This window comes from Stenella coeruleoalba (assembly GCF_951394435.1).
Source record: "Stenella coeruleoalba genome assembly, chromosome: 10".
Taxonomy (NCBI): Eukaryota; Metazoa; Chordata; class Mammalia; order Artiodactyla; family Delphinidae; genus Stenella; species Stenella coeruleoalba.
Window position 1 is genome coordinate 26,452,635 of NC_137156.1, and position 25,247 is coordinate 26,477,881.

Below are 25,247 nucleotides of genomic sequence, written 5' to 3' on the forward strand. Positions count from 1 at the left end.
TGAAATGAAGTTATCAAAATATTAAACGTTTACATCTGTGATATGAGATGTGCTTCATTATCAAATTATGAGATCTAGAAGTGGGTTTTAATAATTACCACAATTTCCAAGTAGTTGTGCACATAAACAATACTCTGAGGTGTCTGTAACATGAACATCTGATTCCTGGGGATGACAGTCACGGGTTCTAGCACTGCTGTGGTTTGCTGCCAATTTTCCTAATGGAAAGAAATGCTAAATTTTACTTAGACGTTGGTGAGTACAGAAACTTCTTTTTCCCATCCAAGTTCTCAGATCTTGTGATTTCTATCTTCAGGCTTCCTTGGATTTGCAGAACTCCCAGTCTCTAGTGATGCAGGGTTTCCTAAGTTGTATTTGGTGGACTTGGATAAAGGGAAGGCAAGGCTGAGAGCCCAGGCAGGACCTCCAAGGACGTCTGCGCCTCAGTGAGTGATCTGGGATCCTCAGCCTGGTCCTCATTTTCAAATGTTCAGAACTCAGTTTATATCCATTCTTCCAGGGGCACCCTGGCTTTGGAAGATTGATTCATAAAAACCAAAGTCACAAGGGACTTACTGATTTTTAAGCAAACAAACAAACAAAGCCTGTTTCAGGTCCTCGATTCTTCTCTTCAGATCCCACACGATTACTTACCATTTAGGCCTCTCTCTGCTCATCAGTCCAGAATGAGACAGGCAAGTGCCTCCAAACCAACCAAAAAGATTACATTTGTGCTACCTGACGAGTCTGCACATAGATGAGCGAAGTCTAGTTCGTATTTGGGCAAAATACCAACAGCCTTTTGTTTTATGATTTCGGCAGTTTCATTAAAATCCTCATAGAAATCCAGAAGACGATCTGAAACTCCATTTTTCAAGTAAAAGTACCTGAGAGCTAGAAAGAACATTTTTTTGTTGCCATGATTTGGTGCATGGCTTGCAGCCGATATACTATAGAAAGCATGATGGTTGGTGAGAGATGACAAAATCAGCTGTACACTGTAAGGGACCGACACATCTGTTATCAAAATTTCTCCTTTTGTTTGCCCACAGAATATTTTGGTCACAACCTCTGAATCAGGAAAAGTGACTTTACTCAGCTTCATAGAACAATCAAAGCAGCCATAGGACAAGGCATGTCTGTCTGTGTAGGACGCCCATGCTAATTCACCAGCTGCTACTTTTGGGTGAATGCTGATTTCATTTCCCAAAAAGACACCACCTTTGGGTGGTTTGGGGGCACTTGCCTGTCTCATTCTGGACTTGTGAGATTGTCTCGAAATGCGCTTTCACATCCCGTTCTCCACCACGCCCAATCCCAAATTCTTTCCCACACAGTGTGCAGGATGCTGTGTGGGTTATGTACTTCCCTGATCCAGTTGTATGTGTCCTTACATTTGTCGTTAAAATAACACAGTCGTTTAGCCTTCTTTTTTGGTGATGGGAATCATGCTTGCGTTAGTAGTACAAACGTTCTCATTTTCATTATCTGACCTCTTAGAAAACATGGTCACAGTTCTCACAGTGTTTAAAAAAAAAAAAAATTAAACTAGCACTCTTCTGATACAAAGCACAACAGTTAATCCCCAGGCTGGTATCACAGCTCATGCCACCAACGTACAATTTTCTGAAATGGTCGGGTGAAACACATGGCCACAGTAAGTCTTAACAAGGAAGCCATGAGCTTTGAATGTCTTACTAGAAATCCATGAGCTAAGGTAGGGCGAGATCGCCCAAAGCTTTCACTGGAAGGATTACATATAAAGCCACCATCCAGCAGCAAAAGTCCACTCCCACGCATCCTAAGTATGAAAGATTGTACCTTGGAAAGACGTTAACAAATTTATACCACCTCCTTACTGAGATCTCAACTCCACAGCCCCTCCAGGCTGCGAGGGGAAAGAAAGGGCAACCTGGCCACAGCGGAGGCCACAACTGGAAGACACCCTCCTATCAAAGTGCTATCATCAATCTCTATCTTCCTCTGTACCCAGATGTTGCTGTCAAGGAACTTGGCCTTCCTGGGGCAGAGACTGCGGTCACACAGCCAGTCTGTTCCCAGCGGGAGGGGAGGATGGAGGCCCTGGGTAGGGCGCGGCCGGACCTGGCTCAGACCCAGTCCGAGATCACACCTTGCTCCCGGCCACCTACCCTCTGGGCCAGGCGCTTTGGGAACTGCGCCCAAAGCCACCCAGCGACTCCCGCCAGCTCCCCAGCCCCCACCCGCTCCCTCCTCGCTCTTGCCGGCTTCTCGGGGCGGGTTCTGGAGGCGGCCCCGTGCCTGTTCTCGGCCAGGCGCGTCGTCTCCACGGGCTGCTCGCCCTCACCTGCTTCGGACGCGCAGGTCAGACCCTTTTGTCCCCTCCCCGCCGAGGACGCCGCGGAGACCGCTGGTGGGCAACTGCCCCGCGCTCGACAACTGGCCCAAGCATCTTTACGCGAGCGTTTCGGAGCGACCGTTTATAAGGCCCAAGTCCGCTGGGGCGGGCCCACTTTTCCTAAAGCGCACGCTCATTGGCTGAACCTGCCTGACACTCAGCCCTGGGCCGGCGTCCTGTTGACCCTGACGGCGACCTCTCAGAATCCTGGGAAGTTTGGCGTCTTCGAAGGCAGCGGAGCCGGGGCGCCTCAGAGGGTTCCCGAGGGCCGTGGAGCCTGCGGAGGCTACCTCCGCCGGCTGACGCCTCAGCCTTCGCCCCGCGCGCCGGTCTCGGACTTCACGGAAATGAAAACAAGCCAAGAGTAAAACAAAACCAGTACAAATCCCCAAGTCAAAGCAGCTACAATCAAATTCAAGGAAAGCAAAGGTAAATGAGTTTTCTCAGTATAATTAAGCAAGAGTCATTTTTTGGCAGAGGCAAAGCAAACAACTGAGTTTCAAGGGGGTGAATTCAAGAAAAGGTGAAACGGGAATCTAACTTCAGTTATAGGCTATTTATACCGATTTCTTTTTAGACCTTGATAAGCAGAAGTTCGCTGTCAAAGAATCCAGCTTTTCTTATTTGGTTGCCTTTCCTACAAACGGCAGCAGGGGGCACTAGATGCTCTAGTTTCATTCAGGTAGGCGAGGCGTTTTAAACCTTGTTAGAGTTATTATCAAACTCCAAATGGTTTCCTCTTAGAAAACAGGGCGGTGGTCTGACTAAAAGGATGTAGGGGGACTTCCCTGGTGGCGCAGTAGTTAAGAATCCACCTGCCAATGCAGGGGACACAGGTTCGAGCCCTGGTCTGGAAAGATCCCACGTGCCACGGAGGAGCTAAGTCCGTGAGCCACAACTACTGAGCCTGTGAGCCACAACTACTGAACCCCACGCGCCTAGAGCCCGTGCTCCACAAGAGAAGCCACCGCAATGAGAAGCCCCCGCACCGCAACAAAAAGTAGCCCCCGCTCGCCACAACTAGAGAAAGCCTGTGGGCAGCAACAAAGACCCAACGTGGTCAAAAATAAATTAATTAATTTTAAAAAAAGAATGTACCGAAAAGGTAACAATTTCTGCACTACAACCTGTTGACTAAGGATTACAGTTTCCTGAAATATTGTGATGGGGAGAAAAGGTCAATTACAGGACCTAAGGGGGAATTTTAAGGTGGGCTCTAAAAGAGACAGGCAGTGGAGAGTGAACAGGGTACCGCTGACTCCCTGTCCTAGCCCTGCCATCTGGACTCATTTTGAACTTTTGCCAGGAACACGGGACTTTCCGTGCTACTGGGACTGAGAGGTTTCCTGGAATTTGGCACTTTACTATAAACAATAATGATAGTAACTAACGTTTAATGAGTATTGTGGGCCAGCCACCTTCTGAGCATTTAATCCTCCCAATAACCCTCCGGGGTAGATACTGTGTCATCCCCATTTTACAGAGGAGGAAACTGAGGCAACTTGCCAAAGGTCATGCACACAGCTGAGAAGTGTCAGATCCATGTTATAGAAAAGAGTGTGCATGCAGGCTCTGCAATCATTCTGCCTGGGCTCCAATCATGGCTCCACTGCACATTTTATTAAGAGAGGAAAGCACAAAACATTATGACTGGCACAGAGGAAATACTCAGTAGTGTTTGCTATTATTATTAAAAGTGGTCCTTGCTCTCCAAGAGTTTAAAATTTACTTTAAGAGGTTGGTAAGATTCATAAGGTAGTAGAGATGCCTATTGAATGGGTGAATGGGACAGAGAAGAGATGTGTGGAAGTATTTGGAGGAGGGAACAACTGTGAAACAAGAGTGGTTAGGTCTGGGTCACAGGTCACTCAGCATGGCCCCTGCTTAAATGAGTAATCTGCATGTCATCATTAGAAGGTGGTCTCAGATCATGAATGGCTTGAGCTAATCACTATAATTTTTGTGTTTGGTTATCATATGGGTGGGTGTGTTTAATTAAAAATGTAGTCGATTTTTACTAGTCACTAAAATTGTCTTAAGGAATGGTATGGTATCTACTCTTTTAGCTAGAGGAAGCATTTATTAATTTATTAATTTTTCAGAGAAAGCATTTATTAATTTCACAAAACTGTTGCATGTTATATGGTCAGGCCCTTCAAGATGGCTGTTCTCCTGCTCTCTGTGCATCCCCTGCTTGACCAGGCCCTGCTTCCCTCACATAACTATTCAATCCTCTTAATTATAGGGCTGAATTAGTCCCTGGTAACTGAGCCCACCTGATGTCAATCCCCCCTGTAAATGGTAGCCTCCTTCTCCCCTGAGTAGCAAAGACTGTTGCCATGTCCTGTCCTCTGGACGCAGTGGGGAGTTTCTCCAGGACCCTTTGTAGGATTCCCCATGTCCAATAAACCATTGATGTCTCTGTCACTGTCAATGGGCTCTGCCGTCCCGAGGCTGGACAACTACAAGACTTGCAGGCCTGTGGGATACAGCCCAACAGATGTCAAGCCATGGAAAAGGAGTCTGAGTTAGAATAGGACTCTGAGAGTTAGAGACTGACTCTCGAGGGGGATGGCAAGAGGTATTATAATTGAAACCTGAAGTCTGAGAGGCAAGAAGTCAGGGGAACCGCATTGTGGGTAGCAGGAATGGCCTGAGCAAAGGCCCTTCGGTGGGGAAAGGGCTCCATGCCTTCTGAGAACCAAAGGAGGGTGTTTGGTTGGGGCTAGAGACTTGTGAATTAGAAGCAGAATAAATTGGTTTAGCAACAAGCTGTGTTCATAAAGAGCTGGGCTGAGTATGGTTTCCTGCTTCTGAGTCTTCTATTTAAATCTGGACTGTGCAGTCGCCAGATGTTGCTGCGGGGAAACTTCCCATCATGGGGTGAGGAGTAATCTTTGTGTGCATCTTGCTTTCCATTGGTTGTCCTTAACTGAGTTTAACGCTCTGTGTCTGTGTGTGCTTGAACCCAGAAGAGCCTCTGTTTTGGATGAGGATGACTCCTGACTCTTCTCTTTTGCTTAGCAGGAAAAGAATGGTAAAGTGGATTTACATTCATTCACTAGCATACTTGTCTAACTTCATCTTCCCCAAAAGATTTCTTAGAATAAAAAATAAAACCAAATATTAGGGCTTCCCTGGTGGCGCAGTGGTTGAGAGTCCGCCTGCCGATGCAGGGGACACAGGTTCGTGCCCCGGTTCAGGAGGATCCCACATGCCGCGGAGCGGCTGGGCCCGTGAGCCATGGCCGCTGAGCCTGCGTGTCCGGAGCCTGTGCTCCGCAACGGGAGAGGCCACAACAGTGAGAGGCCCGCATACCGGGAAAAAAAAAAAAAATTAAAGATAGCTCAATTTTGGGACTTCCCTAGTGGCGTAGTGGTTAAGAATCCGCCTTCCAATGCAGGGGACCCAAGTTCGATCCCTGATCAGGGAACTAGATCCCACATTCATGTCACAACTAAGAGTTCGCATGCCACAAGTAAGGAACCCGCCTGCTGCAATTAAGACCTGGTGCAGCCAAAAAAAAAAAAATCCTGTTCCTCTACATCCTCATCAGCATTTGGTGTTGTCAGTGTTAAAAAAAAAAAAAAAAAAGCTCAATCTTTCCTATTCTGACGGCCTCCATGGAGCCACTACTGTACTTGTAGTGTAAAAATCAAACGTGAGAAAGAGGACTTGATGTACAGAGTTAATCCATGTGTCTTCTTCAGATCTCTTTGAGCAAACGACCCTTAATGCAATAAAACTGGCATCTTTGAGGAAAAGCAGATTATCTTGTGTGATAAGGCTGCCTTTTCTCATTACGTTAATGTTGCTCTGATCATGCGTTTAAGCAATGTTTTTAATTTAAAAGAAAAGGTCCCAAGAGACAGGGCATAATAATACTTGGAAACATGCAATGGAGAAACATTCTGAAAATCCACTCAGCAGTGCAGCAGGACTCACTGTAAAGGTGAAATTGGGACCAAATTTAAAGAAAAGAAAGATTCAGCCCCTTTCTCTCTCCTTTCTTCTTTTTTTTTTTTTTTTGCGGTACGCGGGCCTCACTGCTGTGGCGTGGCCTCTCCTGTTGCGGAGCACAGGCTCCGGACGCGCAGCCCCAGCGGCCATGGCTCACAGGCCTAGCCACTCCGCGGCATGCGGGATCTTCCCGGACTGGGGCACGAACCCGTGTCCCCTGCATCGGCAGGCAGACTCTCAACCACTGCGCCACCAGGGAAGCCCCTCTCCTTTCTTCTTATAGTTCATTCTAAGGGGCTAATTGTTAGAGCAAGTTTAAGTGGTATATCTAACAAATTTCATGGAAAGAAAGGCAATGAATATTAAAAGTTTCTGAAATTCAAACCAGATGTGGATGGAGAGTTAATTTAAAAACAACCACACACCTGTAACACCTTGGGCAGGTTCTGGAACATCTAGCAGCATTTGTATAACTCATCTTTTCAGGCTGGATTTAATAAAGATTTGGGGGATGAAGACGGTTAGGAAGAAATTGAACTATTTATGAAATACATTTTTTAAAATTGGTAAATTATTCCAATTAGCAAAGTGGTTAATAATGCTGGCTTTTAGGCTGAATTTTTCAATTTGTGAAGCTTCAAGGCTAGGAGACTGCCAGGTGAATAAGAAACGGTCAGGGCTTCTCCCTGAAATTGACTGGGGCTGTGGTCAAAATGTAATAGGATGCTTCTGTGTCATTCCCTTTTGCAAAGATGTCGCTACAGACAGAACTTCAGGAAAACTCTATTTCATTCATCTTAAATTGTCTCCTTGGAGGCTTCTGAAATGCTTAATTCAGTGGTCCCCAAATTTACTGCCCATTGGAATCACCTGGGCATCTTTGAAAACTACTGATGCCTGGCTCCCATCTCCCGATATTGTAATTTACCAGGTATGGGCTGCAACCCAGGCATGGTTTTGTTAAGCTTTTTATATATACATGGGTTGTAAGAAATCATACAGAGAGATTCCTTATACTCTTTATGTTACCCCATGGTAACATCTTCCAAAACGGTTATACAATATCACAACCACCTTATTGACATTGATACATGCAAGATCTGGAACATTTCCATCACTACCAGGATCCTTCCCTCTTGTTGGCCTTTTATAACCACACCTACCTCCCCACCCACTCCAGCCCCCTCCTTAACCTCTTGGCAACCACTAATCTATTCTCTATTTCAATAATTTTGTCATTTCAAGGATATGATATACATGTGATCATACAATATGTAACCTTTGGGGATTAGCTTTTTTTTCCACTCAGCATAATTCTCTGGAGATTCAGCCAGGCTGTTGCAGGTATCAATATTTAGTTCCTTTTTATTGCTGAGTAGTGCTTCAGGGTGTGGATGTACCACAGTTTGTTTAACCATCTGGATTGTTTTCAGGTTTTGACTATTAGGAATAAACTGCTATAAACATTAATATGTACATACTTTTGTGTAAACATGCACTGTCATTTCTCTGGGATAAATGTCCAGGAGTGGAATTGTTGGGTTATATGGTTAGTGCATGTTTAGTTTTTCAAGGAAGTGCTGAACTATTTTTCCAGAGGGGCTGAACCATTTTTACATTCCTAACAGCAATGTATGAGTGATTCCATTTCTCTGCATCTTCGCCAGCATTTGGTGTTGTCGGTCTTTTATATTTTAGTGTAGTGATAGCACGTTGTGGTTTTAACTTATATTTCCCTAAGGGCTAATGAAACACCTTTTCATGTGCTTATTTGCCACCATTTGATGAAATGTCTATTCATGTCTTTTGCCCATTTTCTAGCTGGAGTATTTATTTTTTACTCTTGAGTTTGAGAGTTCTCTATATATTCTAGATGCTAGTCCTTGGTCACATTTGTGGTTTGCAAATGTTTTCTCCCATCTGTAACTTGTCTTTTCATGCTTCTGGTGGAGTCTTTCCATAGAGCAAAAGTTTTAAATTTTGATGCAGTCTAATTTATCATTGTTTTATGGGTTGCGCTTGACATTATTCAAGGACTATCTAGCATTATGCACTAAACAGACATTTGGTCAAATCATCAGAGTCCCTCACTACAAAAAGCTTTCATGTTAAAACTTTCCATCCAGATGAAGATGTTTCCTTCTGTTGTCTTGTTTAGGTGTGTTGACTTTTAAAAGATATATGTGGTTTCAGAGAAACCCCATGGACATACAGATAAACTTAAAACTTCCAAAGATGTGAACTTCAAGACTACTATTGCTTATCAGATCTTGTCCTTGACATTCTAGACAGGCTTCTTTCAAAGAAAGCTCTTTACTCATGGGGATAAGGGAGTTGATGGATAAAAGAGAAATTTCTGGACTGTCACACAGAGGCAATACAACTCCCACCAAATAAATAGTTCATTGTATAAAGAAGAAAAGAACTGTTGTCATGATGGGAAGAGGTCAGGAAAAGGCTCAGATGTCCCAAACAGAATTAAAACTCATTCATTTGAATGGAATTACTACTCATTCATTTGAAAAATAAAATAGGGGGATTTAAGCACAGGCCATGGGGATTATGAATTATGGTCAGTGTGTCCCTTTATTTAGAATGTTTGGGGAGGAAGAACTTTTGTATAGTCGGAGGAGTGTTTCCAGTTACTAGAGATTTTCAAGAAGACCCTGGACCACCACATAGCAGGGGTGTTGGAGAGGCGAGTCAGACACTAGAAAGTAAGGTATACAAGGTGAGCTTTGAGAACCTATCTAAATCTAGTGTCTCTGGCATCATGACCTTTCTCCAGCGCAAGATTCAGAATATCCTGGAAAGGAAGAGTATAGGTAGGACTGATCCCAAGAAATATAGGCAAAGCACCAGGAAGAAGCCAGATAACTGGAGGAGAGACTTATCTAAAAGTTGGATTTATGGAGCTGGAAAAGACTTTGGCAGGCAGCTATCTTGCTCTTGATAAAGAGATGGAGGGAGAAACTGTATTAGTCAGATAGGCTAGACTATGATGCACTAATAAACCATGAAATCTCAGTGGCTTAACATAAGAAAACTTTATTGCTCCCTTGTGCAAACTCCTGGTCAGGCATCTCCTTCAAGTGATGACTCAGTGATCCAGGTTCCTTCCATCTTCTTGCATGTCCTTTCAACACATGGCCTCTAAGGTCCATGGGAAAAGGGAAGAGGATTGAGGAAAGGCACCTGGCTACTTTAGACATCCAAGCCCTGAGTATTCCATTCATCACTTCCACTCGCATCCGTTAGGCAGAATGCATCCATCCCACAGCCAACCCAACTGCAAAGCAGGCTGGGAAACAGAGGACCACACAGGTATCAGTGGCACACCTATAGTTTCTGCCACAGGAAGCCAAAACCTAGAGGGATGCCATGATTTCATTATGACCATTGTGTTAATGTTGACAGAACTAAGATCAGATTCTAGATAGGATGACCTAGAGGGTTAAATGTAGTATATGATGAAGCCTTCTATGGCTGGATCCTGGTCATTCCAAGATTCTTTTCTGCCCCTTCCCACTTGGCAGCTAGAACCTCAACAAAACAGAACTGTTTATAGTTCCCAGTGCCTGCTTTGCTCCTGTAGCCCCTTACTTGTGTGTGAATACCTTCTACTTCTTCACCTACCTCCTCTTTGCCTACTTATTCTTTAAGACTTAAGCATCTGTGCTTCCAGGAAGCTGATCTCAATCTTCTGATGCCCTGCTCTCCAGACTGGGTTAGGTATCCTTCTGTGCATCTACAGTATCCTGTCCACCTCTAACATCACAGTTACTAACGGTTATGTCATTATCAATTTTTTATTCTATTTCCTGCCCTAGGTTGTGTGCTTCTTGTAAGTGAAGGACATTATTAAAATTGTAATAATTTAAAATTTTTTGACATACAGCAAATCTGACTTTTTGTGTACAGTTTATGAAGTTTAACAATTGTATGTATTTATTAGAGTTGAGATTTTCCTGGTTCTTAGTATGCTGAATAATTTTGGATTGAATCCTGGACACTTTGAAATTATGTATGAGACTCTGAGTCTTGTCTGAATCCTATAAAATGTTGACATTTCTGTTTTAGCAGGCAATCAACCTAATTGGTTTCAGGCTTCAAAGTCTGACCAACTTGCTGTGGGAGGTGTTTGCAATATCAGTTCTGTTTTCAAAGCCTTTGCAGGGCTCTTCTGATCTATCTGGTGTGTACACCACCTAGTGGCCAGTCTGACGGTGGGCGGTGATCTCTCCCAGTGGTTTATTTCTCAGTCTCCCATAGACTTTTCATAGTCAGATTCACACATACACAGCTTGGGAATAAGCCCAAATTCTTAAACAACTTGAGCAGCACCCCAAGCTGCCTCCTCTCTGAGATCTTTTGAGATCTCCCTGGTGCTCTCTGGTTCCCCGAAGTGTCCCTTTTTGACCCTCATCTGCTATGCATTTCCCTTAACTGTGCCCATGTCTGGAGCTGTTGGGGTCACTCAGTGAGAGTGAGATAGACCCCCATCCCCAGGTTTTTTTTAGTTTGGATATTAAGATCAATAATGCCACACATACAACAATAAGGCATGAAAAGGTTTATTATTCACATTCTGGAGAGAGCAGGGAGAGCTCCCAAGCTGGTCTGAAAATGGCTTGAGAGAGCCAGGAAAGAAGGCCGGCTTGGTGTTCGTGATGCTGGGGGGTGAGGCTGGGGTGAGTTCCTGGAGCTGGAGCTCCATGGTTTGAGCCGCCTGCTAGTTACAAGGGAGTATCTGAGCTTTCTATCAGTTCTGCCCAGATGTGTGGCAGAAAGGGAAGGGGGAGTGGTAAGGCTTGAGAGCTATGAGCAATTGAACATCAAGAAGAGAATCAGATCCATCGTTACAAGGGCCAAATGGCGGGAAGACAGAAAAAAGCAGCAGGCGTTTGTGCTATTCTCTTGGGCCAGTTCTTCTGATTGGAGAGGAAGATTCCTCTCCCTCAGAGTTTTTAGGTACCTGTGGGCCATCACAGTCTAGGTCGTGTGAGAGATTAAGGAAAAGAAAAAGAAGGAAAAAGAAAAATGGGGAATTTTCCCCATTCTCTCTGAATGTCAGGAGACCTCTTTCTCACTCCTCGTGTCAGAACTAGACGGCGTCTCCTGGAGCCTTCATTCTCCATCCTTGCCAAGGTTCACCTCTGGGTCTGGGGCTGCCCTGAGGCGAGGCCAGGCCAGGGGATACCAGAGGGGAAAAAAGTGTCAGACTCACCACCAGTACAGTGGTACTTCAAATTCTGGTCTTGTCTCCAATCCACCTGCTACTATTTACTTTTCATTGTAAATACCTGCTCCGTGTATTCCGTCCAGGTTTTATAGCTGCATTCAGTGGAAGACACAGGGCTGCCTACCCCATCTGACATAGAACCAGAATCTATCTAATTTCATTTTACTCACCTGGGCCTACCACAGGGCCTGGCATATGGAAGAGACTTAACAGATTTTCATTGAATGAACAAAGTGAACGGATGAATGAACGAGTGAACAAATCAGTCATATGATTTATTTACAAATAACACAGAAATACTCATGTTTCCAAAGAACAAATTTCTGATGACCATTCCATGGTCAATTCTTCTCTCTTCTCTTCCTGGGAGAGTGAAGCATACAGAACAGATCTAGCCTGAGTTTATTTAAAAAATAATTTTTCTTGTTGAATCTTTAAATCAGATAAGTATTTCAAAAACCAAAGTTGCTACCTCTTTGGAAAGGGTTTGGGTTGCATAGGTTTCAATGAACTTTCTTAAACTCTTTTACCTGTTCTAGGATTAAAAGAAAATAAAATGAAATTGATGAGGTACTTCCTTTAGTTGCACGTGTTTACAGTCTAATTACCACCTAAACAGGCTGAAGGGTAAGTTTAAAAAAACTCTGCAGAGCTCTATGGCCCATTCATCTATCTGCATATAAATTATTGGAATCCATTTACAATCACAATGCAAGAAACCCCCAGGTTCTTGAATAGCAGGCTCTTTTATTTCTGTCTCTTTAATCCTAGGCTGCTCTGACCCTTGCCGGCAACAGAATTTAGCTGGTGAGTTCAACATGAAATCGACTAGGGTTCATCTTTTCCATTCTTGAAGTTGGCTTTGACAGGGACCACAGGAGTCAATGGGACCTCTGTCCGTGGATGGGATTCCCAGGAGAGTCAGGAAGGGACGGATGATTCATGAGATAAAGCATCCCAAAGGGACTCCGCTTCCCTTTTAATTTTGTGCCCGTGTGAGGAATTTTGAAAACTGATGCTGCTGAAGACAAAATTCCCATCATGAGCTAAACAGGATCCCTGACAGAGAGGAAACACAAGCTTCTGAGAACCAGGACCCAGTTCTCTTTACATAGAGGCCACACCGGTGGAGAAGGGCACCCAGCCAAGTAGGGTGCACACTCTTTCAAGTGAGTTGAGGACTTGACCCCCTTCTGAAGTCCCTTTTTTCACTCCGTCTGATTCCATAAGAACAAATCAGTAATCTGCTCTGAGTGATCAAATGCCATTTCTCTCCGAGTCTGCTTTTCTCTGCTTCCTTTTTGTTCTGTGTGGCTGCTTTGGGTTTTTGAATGGCTTTTTCTGTCCTGATTTATCACAGGTATGAATTGCATCCATATCAGGAGTTCTCTCTTATGGCAGGTTTGGCACCAAATGGAGAAGTTAAAACCCTTCCTAAGTCAAATCCACTTCCCGGGAGCTCCAGGGAACTATCCGTGCACTTTGGATGCAGTGGTTTTGGTTTTATCTGAGTTTTGTATAATTTGCTGCAACCTGGAACGTACTTGATTATATAAGAATTTTTATCGACATGGGGCTGGTCTGGCCACAGAATCCACTCCCTGCCCCCACCCTGCAGTCTCAAAAGCCCAGCAGCCTGCTGGGGTGCATCCTCCAGATGGGCTGCCATTTAGTCTAAGCTGACTCCTTGAGGAGGGCTCCTGCAGGTGGACTTTCTTCCTCTGAAGACCCGGCCCCCTTAGGGGGACCTCCCCGCTGCCACAACTTTCCGGTTGCTCCCTGGGAATGTTTGTTCTTTCATTTGTATATGGATCTGGCTAATGGAAAGAGAATGTGACAGATAGTCTATGTTTAGGATTTTTCTTCCTTCATTTCTCCTCTCCTCCCGAATGCAGAGAAGGGCAGATTAGCATCATAAATACGTCTTCACCGCAGGTATTGTGTGTCCCTCCAATTTTCTTTTGTTTTAGAGATTTTTCCCCTCTTGTAAAAACTGCACAAGTAAAGCATGTTTGTTGCAGAAAAATTAGAAACAAAAAGAAAAAAGAAACATCCCATTTTTTTTTTCATTAAAATATCAGGCTGAGGTCACTTCCCTCCTTCCAGTCTTTCTGACTTATCTCCTGCTCACTTTCATCGAGTACTGATCTTGCCTTACCTGGGGATGGCGCCCCTAGCAACCAACATTGTTTTATTCCTAAACCACTGTAGCAAAGGTGCTTTAAGGAAAGTGTTCTCCCACATTAAGTACAAAAGGAACATGTATCCATGACAGAACAAAATATTTTAATGAACAGTTTAAACAGCTCTCTTATAAGGAAGCTTCGAAGTGTGCCACGACACTGCTTCTTAGGTTGGCTTCCTCTGACCAGCCTTGGTCCTGATATTTCTTGACCCTGGGTGATTTGTCTCTTGAGGGTAGTGTCCAGAGTTCCCTTCTTAGACCCTCTGAATGGTGGTTCCTTGCCAGGCTGACCGGGCTCTCAGCTCCCAGTCTGTAAGAGGATGCCTTTCCTTGCACATTCTTCTTTTTTTTTTTTTTAATGAGCTTAAATAAATTTATTTATATTCAAAATAAATTATTTTTTATAAAAATTTTTATTGGAGTATAGTTGATTTACAATGTTATGTTAGTTTCAGATGTACAGCAAAGTGAATCAGTTATACATATACATATGTCCACTCTTTTTTTAGATTCTTTTCCATATAGGCCATTACAGAGTATTGAGTAGAGTTCCCTGTGCTATACAGTAGGTTCTTATTAGTTATCTATTTTATATATAGTAGTGTGTATATGTCAATCCCAATCTCCCAGTTTATCCCTCCCCTTCTTGTATATTCTTAACCCCACGTCTCTATAAACTCCTTTTCCCATTTTTGGGGGCAAGTGTATCAGGTATGAACCTCAACTTATAAATTCAGGAAAGTAGATATTTAATATTCTTTTTTCTGTAAACCAACTTATTTTCTACTTCAAACCTCCATTTCCTCTGATGGCAGGAGTTTAGTCTGTCAAAGTGGGCTTTATACACACGCACATATCCACCTAGTCTGGGCCACCATCTATCCATGCTGGCCTCCCCCCTATTATGCCTGCTCCTACCTGGCCTTTGGACTGTTCTGGTCACTGCTAAGTGATCCCTGACCCAAGGCCCCCCCAGTTCCAGCTTGCTGTCAGCTCAACTTCTTACTACTTTGAGTGCAAAGGATGGGTCTTCTTTTCCCACGTGGTGCTGGGAAAAGCAAAAACCTCCGTGGGGCTAGCTTTGCACTTCCTTTCATCTCTGCTATTCTGGGGTGTAGAGGTCTCTGTGGGCTATTTCAAGCCTGTGTTTGGGGCAGCTACATCGTTTGCCAGACTCCATGCAAAATGAAAACACAGAGCTGGGTTGGGGCTGGGGAAGTCAACATCCCCTTCCCAAGGGCCCACAGTGCCAGCCCACAGCGGACAGCCAATCCTCAAGGGATGGCCACCTTCACGCCGGTACACATGTACATACTTGGTCCTGGATGGGTGGGCAAGAGACCTCACCAAGTTGCACACCCCACGATGTCTGTGGTACCCTCAGCCTGAGGCCAAAAGGCAGATTCCTTGAATCCCACCCCCAGATGCCATGGGGTGGGTGCACCAGGCCCTGACACCCCCAGTGCCCACAACCGCGCCCAGGCCCGCGCCAGTTGTGGAGAGAGCTAGCGGAGCACGGCCCAGGCAAAGGGAGGCTGGCAGGGCCTGTGGCACCAGGGTACGGGGGGTAGGGGGGGCGTACCTCAGGGATCCCAAGCCAGACACAGTGGAGGCAGGATGCACAAGAGCTGAGGCTCCAGGCCCCCGGTACAAGCTCCAGTGTCCTGTGGTCTGCTTTACAAGTCAGGTTCAAAGCTAAAACTATTAAGAATTTCAAGGTAGCCACCGCAGAGCATCAGACCCAAGTGCGAGGGCCTTTTGGGAGCGGTGCCCTGTGCGCGGTACTGGCCACACAGCCAAACAGGCAGGCCTGTGTGATTAGACACACAAAAGCTGGAAATAGGCTTCTTGTTTCTTGTACTACCTCAGCCCTTGCTTGGTGCAGTGAGAATAAAAGTGTTCTAGCGTGGGGGGAGAGGTGTATGTAGGGGACGTTCCTAGAGTAATAGGAATTATCAGAAAGAAAAAAAACCCCTGAATTCATATTTTAAAAATGTTTTCCCACCACACAAGCATCAACAGATCCTAGCCCTCCTGGACCCCTGGCTGTAGTCCTGCATCTGATTCACAAGTGGGCTCATCTGTGGGGCACCAGGGGCCCTTCCACCATTGCCCAAGCTGCACCTCCAGCTCTGGCCGGCATCTCTGCTGGGGGTTGAGGTGGGAGGTGGAAGGAAGTAATCTACTCCTAGTCTACTAGAATCTAGGACTAGGGCAGCGCAGTGTGGAGGTTTCATGTCAGCCGGCCAAGCTCTCTCAGAGGTGTATTTTTAAATCTAAACCTGATCTTCAAAGTGGGGTGCCACCCAGACAGAACTGCAGCATCGGCATCAGTTGGGAACTTTTTAGAAATGCAAATTCTCAGGCCCTGCCCCAGACCCACTGTAGCTGAGGCTCTGGGGATGGGGCCAGCAGTCTGTTTTAACAAGCTCTCCAGTGAGTCCAATGCGCAGTGAAGCTTGAGTGCCACCGCTCTAAATGTGTTACGTGGGGGATGTTTTCAGGATTCTTCAGTAAGGTTTCATTTACAATCTTATGAAATGACTGTTGGACCTAGTGCTCACTGACAGTTCAGAGAATTCTAAGACGGTTCAGCAACTCCAAGTATGTCCTCTAACCATATGCTACAATATTTGGAATTCCTGCATTAGAAGTTTATTCCTTCAGGGTCTCTTTTAAAAGGTAAAGCTTCTACTGGGTAAGTTCATATAAAAGTATCTGTGATACCTGTCATATTCTGCTTACCATGGCTGGAAGGGAGAGGAGTACATCACAGAATAAGGAAATAGCTGAGCCAAGATAAGCATTGCCTGGGCTTGGCAATTTTGCCTAGGGTCGGCATTTCCAGAACTTGTGCAGCCGCTAGAGTAAAATCATTTGTTTGAAATGGGCCTGATATCTTAACTGTAAAATCAAATGAGGGGGAGAGAAGGAAAGAGTGAGTTCAAGGGTGTAGAGGTAGGTGAAACCTCAGTTCACGTGCTGGCAGCAACTAGCTAAAATCTTAGGTAAGTTACTTAAACTCCATGTCTATAGAATGTGGTGATATAACCCAAAACATTATATCAATTAGGATTTGGTTGCAAGTGACAGAAACTCCAACTCGAACTGGTTTATGCTGTCAGAGAAGGTTATCTATTGGCTTTTGTAAATAAAAACTCTAGAGATAGTTCAGACTTCAGAAACAGCTTGGACAGTGTTCAGAAGAGGCCACAAGAATGCAGTGGTTCTTCATTTTACTCTCTGCTGCTCTGTGTGTTGGCTTCGTCTTCAGACTATGCAAGTTGGCAGGATGGCAGCCCCAGCTGCAGCCAACACGTCTCGAGGGTTCAAGTCTGGATCTGAGGGCAAACCCTGGAGCCCAAACAAACCCCCAAAAGAGACTGATTGGCTCTGATACGCCTCCCTTGAGTTATGTGCCTACCCCTGAGCCAGTCACTGACCACAGGGGAAGCTGACGCTCTGGATCAGACACCAAGCCTGAGTTGTACACTATCCCTGGGGTGGGGGTGGTGGGAGGCACTGCCAATGCCACAAAACCACAGGGGATGGAGGTGGGGCGGGGTGGTTCCCCATGAACATGGGAGGTTGTTACTGAAAACGGAGTGAATGGAGAAGGGCTGGCCAGGAAGCCACACACGTCCACCACGAGGATCTCGGTTCCCACATCTGTATTCTGTGAGGTCCTCCCACGGCCCAGGGTGCTGGTGTCAGAAGCCACATTCATCAGACCGCCCTCCAGATGGAGCCTGGGTTGGGCTTGGGGAGGAAGGAATCCTTCTTCTATTTAGGATGACTAAACTCATCCCCTTCAACAGCTCTGATGGAAAGGCTGTCCCTCCTGGCACAGCAGCCCAACTTCTCGTTTCTCTGTGAGAGTGCCATCCACACCACACATCTGCTGGCCCCACCCCTCTGTTCACTGCCTTCTCCCCGTCAGCCTCCCTCCGTCCTCCAGCCTCCTCTCTCGGCACATGTGTCTCTCTTTCTTTCTCCCTTCACCCCTGACCCCCTCTGTCTCCTGTTTGGCCTTCTCTGCTGCCTGTCTCTGTTTCTCTCTCTCTATTGCTGACTGGCTGCCTCTGTCTATCTATCTGTCTGTCTCCCTCTCTCTCTATATATATATGTCTAGCTCTCTCTGAGCTCCTGTCTCTGTTTCTCTCCATCCTCTCTTGCTGGGATTCTGACTGTCTCTGTCTCATTCATTCTTTCTTATACTGTCTGTTCTTCTCTATCTCTGTCTATTTAAGTACCTTCCTGTCACTTTCTCTACCTGCCCGTTTCATTCTTTGTGTCTACTTCCTTTTCTCATCTGCCTTTGTCTCACATTTTTCTTTCTTTCTGAAATAGTTCCCACTGCTCTAGACATGACTCTAAAATGTTCACAATCCATGCTTACTCCAAATGTTTCTTAGCCAACAGACAAAGAGTTTATAAGGATGGAGCAAAGACCGTGAAGGGAGGGAAATTTAGAAAGAAAAAGGAAGCATTAATGGGGCACCTGAGGCATAGCACTGTGAATAAGAGGTTATTCAAGCCAAAAAATACATAGCACACACACACATTAAAGCCACAAGCCACCTTCAGGCAGGCATTGAGCTTCTCCACCACAGTTAGAGTTGAGTTTGGTTGAAGTCTTGTTTTTCTTAGTTTACTTTTTCTTAACGGAATAGTTGCTCCCTGGGTCTCTAAGCGGTCTGGATGTCCATAACTGATACACAGTCTCAGCCTACAGCCAGCTAGTTTACAACAGGGGCAATGAATGTGGCCTGACTCTGCTATAGGGCACCTTTGTGAGTCCCATCCTGTAGACAGCTCAGCCCTGATTTTCTTTGTGGTGGCCACCCAGGTCCTGCTCCTCAATGGCTAAATACACCTCTGATGCCCAACTCAGCAAGGGCTGACATTGGGCCCTTCTAACAATCTGCAATTTCCAATTCAGTAGGAGACATTGCTGGGTTTTGAAAAATAGAATGTTTTTCAAACATTAGAAGGAAATATCTATCCAATAGGCTTGGCACCCAGATTTTATTTCCATATACATTTAAAAACTGGCTTCACATAGCATCCCGAGGACTGTCCTGATCTTCAATGAGTTAGTCTTCATTTACTCATGTCTACATTTTCAAAGGTCAGACATTGGCTTCTGCAGTCACTAGCATATTTTTTAGCTACTATGATGTAAATGGAAAAAAGAGTGTAAGGTCATAGGATCTTTTATTCTTTCCTTTCCAACTTTAACACTTAACTGCTCTATCATGGTAAGCAAATCAACCTCTGTGAGTCTCAATTTCCATGTTAGTAAAATAAAAGATAACAAGTGCCCCACACAGTGCCTGGTACTTAATTGGTACTGAGTAAAAATGTGTTTTCATGTAAGAGAATGATGCTCAGCTTTGGCTGCCCATTAGAATCTCCTGGGAAGCTTTTTAAAGCCTGAAGCCCAGGCAGTAGATTAGACCCATTATACAGTGGATAAGACTGGGTCTGAGACCTGGCAGCAGTATGTTTTTAAAAATCCTAGCACTCATTCTACCCCAGGTAATTATAATATACAGCCAAGCCTGATAACCACGAATTTAAGAGGAGGTTGACCTTAGGTTTGTGATTGTTGTGTGCTTAATAAAGGGTCAAAGCCCTCTTTTTTTTTTTTTTTTTTTTTTTTTTGCGGTACGCGGGCCTCTCACTGCCGTGGCCTCTCCCGCTGCGGAGCACAGGCTCTGGACGCGCAGGCTCAGCGGCCATGGCTCACGGGCCCAGCTGCTCCGCAGCATGTGGGATCTCCCCGGACCGGGGCACGAACCCGTCTCCCCTGCATCGGCAGGCGGACTCTCAACCACTGTGCCACCAGGGAAGCCCCAAAGGCCTCTTTTTAAAAAGTGTGCTCTTGGACCATAGTCCTCACGAATCAATTTCCCCAATTTCCAAAGATCGCCTGTTCCTATAAGCTTGTCTACAATAAAAAAAAAAATGACCCCTGGGCTTCCCTGGTGGCGCAGTGGTTGAGAGTCCACCTAACGATGCAGGGGACATGGGTTCGTGCCCCGGTCGGGGAGGATCCCGCATGCCGCGAAGCGGCTGGGCCCATGAGCCATCCCGGTGAGAGGCCTGCGTACTGCAAAAAAAAAAAAAAAAAAAAAGACCCCCTAAAAGTTTCTCTTTGGTCAAGGGGAAGTACATGTTAAACACTCAGTTCAACAACTCACACTGAATATTTTCCAGGTACTGAGAATTGTGCTAAACCAAAAGCCTCTATCTTCAAAAAATAAAATCCATAACTTCAAAAGGCCCACCACAAGTAAAAAGCAATGCTTTGTAAAACAAAGCAAAACAAAACAAAAGAAAAACTTCCTTTCCTTAGAACTTGATGCCTTTAAGCACACACCCTGCCAAGTTAATTTTCTGCTGAATATCAGCTCTCCTGCTGCCTGTAATGAGGGGCCTAAGAAGAGGAACAGGAAGTTTACACTGATGTGGGAGGTTTACTGGAAAATTCTGTGCTAAAAAAATAATTTCAGTGGTCAACATTGCTAACAAAAATACATTGGGCTGACCAAAAAAAAAAAAAATCAAACAAGCTTTTACTTGGTGGGACACTGTTTTTAATCGAAAAAAATTATATGTACATTTATGAATTTCTCCCTCATTTTGATGATACTTTTGACACTCTCTGGAAATGATATGTGTTTCTGTTTTCTTTGTTCTTCACTCTGCATTGGTTGTTCTCAGCCCAGAAAAGAGGTATAATCTCAGAAGGGAAATAAATATATGAAAGGGGATCCAATTCAAGAGAGTCCATCAGAAGCTCCTCTCATCTAGCGCTGAAGCCCTTGCTGTGGTGTTTGTGTGCAGCATCTCACATCTGCTGCCTATGTCTCCAACTTTCCCCTCACTCTCTGGATCCCCAGATTCATAGTCTAGTCTGGGCTAATTTTCTGCTGGCCAGTCAATAATAACTACTCTCAAAAGAATTCAAACTGTCATCTAGTATTCATGGACCATCTAGTGGGAAAAGATTTGGAGCCAGGAGGCCAGGGTTCTAGGCCTCGTTTTCTTCCTTACCACGTGTATGACACCAAGCAAACACACAACTTCTTTGAGCCTGTGTTTCCTTGTTTAGAAAATGAGTGATACATTACCAACCTCGCAGAATTGTTGTTAAGGTTTAGTCAACTATAGACTTATTTGTACATGCAGTACAAATGTCCAGTGCTGTTTTGTAACACTATTTTCCCAGGTTTGGAAACATTTCACCCTTAATATGAAAAATTTATAAATGACGACCTAAATGAACCAACTGAACTTTTTCTACGAACGTTAGGCTGCAAACTCCCCAGCACACACCTTAGTGCAACCCTGCCCTTTTGGAACAGGTAACCCTGAATGCACCAGGAAGAAAGTCAGATTTCTAAACACGTTACTTTGTCCTTTTCCCTTTTCTCAGGTAATTTATTACAGAGATCTGGTTTGGCTTCAGAGATCTGGTGGTTCTGCAGGGGGTGACAAAGGCAGAAATGGATCTTGTCTTTAAACAAAAAGGAAGGAAGGGTAGAGAGACCTCTACACGCCTGCCCTCCCTGACACACACTGGGGAGCATCGTTCAGGGTCTGAGACTCATCTCTGCAGCCTGTGCTGACGTGTCCCCACCACCAGTTCATGGGAAAGCTGGCCTCCCACACACCAGCTGGGTCCCAGATCAATGCTTTCTAGGGAGAACAACAAGAAGAAATGGCTTTCCAAGTACACTTTCATCGAGAAGAATAGAAACTGCAGACAATATTTTCATCATTAGTTATTGTAAAATGTTTATGATGTTCTAGGGAGATAAAAGGCGAGGATCGCACAGCCCTCCCACTCCCACCTGCCTCGATCCACCTATAGCCACCTCACCTGTAAAACAGTTCAAACTGGGCTTGTATAAATTCCCCAAAGAAGGTCCAGATTTCAGAGTGTACCTACCTCTGAAATATGGAGGAAGGAACATTCTTCACTGTTGTCCTCTGCTAAGGAGTTAAGGGAAGGCAGTAATATTTACTGAGCTCCTGGCCGATGTCCAGGCATTTTCTCAGATGATATTTAATCTTCATTATGACACTTTGAGGTACATATTCTTAGGCCTATTGTTGAGGAGACTGAGGGTCAGAAAGATGAAGAAATTTATTCAAGATCACATAACAAATATTGTTAATTGGTAAAAACAGCTTTCTAACCCCAGTCTACCTCATTCCTTTCATTAATTCATCTTCTAAAATATGAAAGGAGAGAAGTACGGCATAAATTACCATTGTAGTTCTTCAGTTGGTGAAATAGAAAAAATATTGACCTTATTTTAAAATCAATCAATCAATCCTGGTTGTTTCCTCCTAAAGGCAATCTTGACCAGTTAAAAAAAAAAAACCTAAAAAATGAAACCTCTCTGGTATTTGAAAATGACCACATTTTTTCAATAGGTGTCAATGGGTCAAATTCTGACATTCCATTGAAATCCCTGAGAAGGCTAGAAAATTCTACCTTTCTAAAATTCTAAAAATTTCTCAAACCGTGAGACCTGACAAGGGAGGAAAAAGCCTTTTATTAGAAAGTCAACACACAGTCATTCCTGGCTCATGAACAAGTGGGGAATTAGTTGTGGTGTGTGTCTAAGCAATTTATTGCCAGTAACAGAAGTTAGCAAATCATTACTCAATTATAATGGAGTACTCATAAAAGTATACTTTCTACTGTTTTGTATGTTTGAAATTTACATTAACAAAAAGATTTATTTTGTTTTTAATTTTCCCCATTTTTATTGAAGTATAACTCATGTACAGTAAAAAGGACCGCTCTTTTTGTTTTTTATAAATTTATTTATTTTATTTACTTATTTTTGGCTGCATCTGGTCTTCATTGTTGCACGCGGGCTTTCTCTAGTTGCGGTGAGCGAGGGCTACTCTTCGTTGTGGTGCGCGGGGTTCTCATTGCGGTGGCTTCTCTTGTTGCGGAGCACGGGCTCTAGGCGCGCGGGCTTCAGTGGCTGTGGCGCACAGGCTCAGTAGTTGTGGCTCACGGGCTCTAGAGCTCAGGCTCAGTAGTTGTGGCACATGGGCTTAGTTGCTCCACGGCATGTGGGATTTTCCTGGATCAGGGCTGGAACCCGTGTCTCCTGCATTGGCAGGTGGATTCTTAACCACTGCGCCACCAGGGAAGCCGGAAATGACAGGTCTTAAGTGTACAGTTCTGAGTTTCAGCAGTCACATCTGTCTGTGTAACCCATACCCGTCACGATACAGAATACTGCCATAACCCCCCAGATACCCCTCAGGCCCCATCCCTGTCAACCCCTCCCAGCCCACCACACTCCACAGGCAACCACTCCCCTGATTTCTTTTGCCACAGGTTGGTTTTGCCTATTTCAGAACTTCATATAAATGGAATCAGTATGTATCTTTTTGTACCTGGCTTCTTTCACTCAGCATAACGATATTGAGGCCCATCCATATGTTGTGTGTATCAGAAATGATTTTCTTTTGTTATTTTTTTTTTTTATTGCTGAATAGTATTTGTTTGTATGGAAGGACGTGTTTTGTTTATTCATGCTCCTACCAATGGACATTTGAGTTGTTTCTAGTTTGTGCTATTCTAGTTTTGAAGCCAGGGCTAGGAAAAGAAAAGAGAGAAAGGTAAAATTTTTTGAAATCTAATTTTCTTACTGGAACATTCTGTGTTAGGAATAAAACTGCTATGAATGTTCATGCACAAGTCTTTTCTGTATCCAATGTTTTCATTTCTCCTGAGTAAATACCTAGAGGTGTATTTTCTGGGTCATAGGGTAGGTGCATGTTTAACTTTACGAGAAACGGCCAGACCAGTTTTCAAAGTGGTTGTACAGTTTTACTTTCCCGCCAGTAACATATGAGTTTCTGTTGCTCTACATCTTGGCCCACACTTGGTGCTGTCAGTCGTGGCATCACCTGGTGACTGTAATTTGCATTTCCTTGATGACTAAGCATTGGTTTTCATGTGCTAATTGGCCGATCCTCCTTTGTGAAGTGTCTGTTACAGTCTTTTGCCCACTTTATTGGTTTTTTAACTTAAAAATCATGTAATCTCAACACCCAGAGATAACCATCATTAATATTTGAGGCTTTTTTCTATACATTTATTTATTTACACAAATATATTCTTTACAAAATTGGGTCCGTATTATATAAACTGTTCTGTAACCTATTTTTTTTTCATTTAGCAATTGGTCATGAACATTTTTCCCTATCAATAAATACACTTCTATGTCATTTCTTTTTCCATGAATGATCATTGCAATTTTATTCACGCTAATGGCCCAAATAGGATACAACCCAAATGTCTTTCATCTGGTGAGTGGATAAACAAAATGTGGTGTATATCTGTACAGTAGAATACTACTCAACAATAAAAAGGAACAAACTACAGGTAAATACGACACACATGCAAAACCATATGCTGAGTGAAAAAAGCCAGACCCAAAAGTATAAATACAAACTATAGTGAAAATGCAAATTTAGTGACCAAAAAACACTTGGGGCTGAGAGATGGACTGCCAAGAAGGAAGATGAAACTTTTGAGGGTGATGAAAATGTTCTATATATTGATTGCAGTTATAATTTCTTTGGTAGATGCATGCATCACAACTTATCAGATTATGCATTTAAAATGGGTGCATATTGAAGCAAATTATGGCTCAATAAAATTGATGTTGAGGAGATGCAATATAGGATACAGGCTAAGCATTGAAGAAAGTGGGGTAAGCATGACTGACACAGTTAAAGAAAGGAGCAGAATTAACGTGAGATAAGAAAGTAGAGTTTTGATCTCAGAAAAAAAATAGTTTTAAGTTGAATTAGGGCTCTTCGTTAAACCCCATTAAAGTTTAGGCTAGAAGGGTCATTTATTCCTCACAGCATACAAAAAAAGATTGAACAGCTGGAACCAGACCCAAGGCTGTCCCTTTTGGTCCTTTGGCTAGAGCCAGCAGGCTTTTCTAGAGCGTGTGTGTGTGTGTGTGTGTGTGTGTGTGTGTGTATATCTGTGTGTGTGCATGTGCGCAGCCATTGGCATTTCCAGATTGCTGGCTTCTCCAGCACCCAGTCTGGGATATATGAGGCAAAAGGAAAACCCAGGGAACTTACCACCTTGTTCCTCAGTTCCTGAGGTCTATAGCTGGTCTGCCTTTTCCCCCACCTTTCGGAGTATTCTTATCTTTGCTTTATATAGAATGTCCAGAATTTTTAGCTGTACTTAGCAGGAGGAGTATGGGAAAAGTATGTCTACTCCATCTTTCTGAAAGTAGAAATCTTCTTGACTACTTTTAAAAAATTGGTTTGTTCATCTTTTAATCATTGAGTCATAAGAGTTGTTCATATATCCTGGATACAAGTCCTTTGTCAGATATGTATGTTGTGAATATTTTCTCCCACATATAGTTTGCTTATCCAATGCCCTTTTTTTTTTTTTTTTTTTTTTTGGC

General features: G+C 44.0%; 1 long non-coding RNA gene across 1 annotated transcript in view; it reads left to right on the forward strand.

Moving 5' to 3' along the window:
* The first annotated feature begins 72 nt into the window (after positions 1-72).
* LOC307193028 overlaps positions 73-25,247 on the forward strand; it is a 64,469-nt gene continuing 39,294 nt past the window's right edge. The window contains exon 1 of the long non-coding RNA XR_013830207.1: positions 73-2,806. This is a non-coding gene — a long non-coding RNA (uncharacterized lncRNA). The remainder of the gene's footprint in view (positions 2,807-25,247) is intronic.